The sequence below is a fragment of the Triticum dicoccoides genome, chromosome 5B (assembly GCF_002162155.2).
Source record: "Triticum dicoccoides isolate Atlit2015 ecotype Zavitan chromosome 5B, WEW_v2.0, whole genome shotgun sequence".
NCBI lineage: Eukaryota > Viridiplantae > Streptophyta > Magnoliopsida > Poales > Poaceae > Triticum > Triticum dicoccoides.
The window spans coordinates 7,695,828-7,696,562 of record NC_041389.1 but is presented as its reverse complement, the minus strand read 5'-3'; positions in this window follow the sequence as shown (position 1 = coordinate 7,696,562).

The following is a 735-nucleotide window of genomic DNA, read 5'->3' as shown; positions in this document are numbered from 1 at the left end:
TTATTGCATTCGTAGGGTTTCAATGCGGGAAGTTACAGATCTGCATGGCGACCACCTGAAATGATGTCCAGAAGTGGTTTGTCAAATCATATATGATGTCTTTGCGGTATGTGTAGGCCTAGTGCAACCAAAGGAGGGGCAAGCCCCACCCCCGAAGGGTGAATGTGCCTCAGCAACATGCCGGATCTAGCCGTTAAAATCCATGAAAAATCATACTTTGCCGGAAATCCTCGAGACCTAGCACGGTGGCGTCATGTGGCCCTTGTAGGTTATGGTAAAAGTTTGAGCGCATTTCGCAGAAGCCTAACTGAAGGCCTCTTGTAAACTGCAACATTTCCGAGGTAGTATCTAGCTATCGAGAGAGAACATGCCCAGTTTTGTGAAGGAAGTGCGTTGCCCGTTGCTCCGGTGGCATTGCTACCCCCTAGGGCCCCCGTCCCGCCTAACCCTGGAGCGGTTGACCACGAGATCTAATCCTTTGACTTTCCACGGACGGGCTTTGACCAGTGGACCTCTCCACCCGGTTGTGTCAGGTCGGCCCAGAGGGACACCGGGGAGCAACATCTGGGCCAAACCCACAACTACATCCCCTCCATGTAGACCCGACGCGTCCGTTTCGCCCCTCCAGGTGGCGCCGGCGGCGCCGGCAGTTAAGGGGGCCACGCATCAGAGACGCGTGCCGCCTCTTCGGACATGCCACAACACCACCTCGCATGTATGAGGGCCCGGTACGTC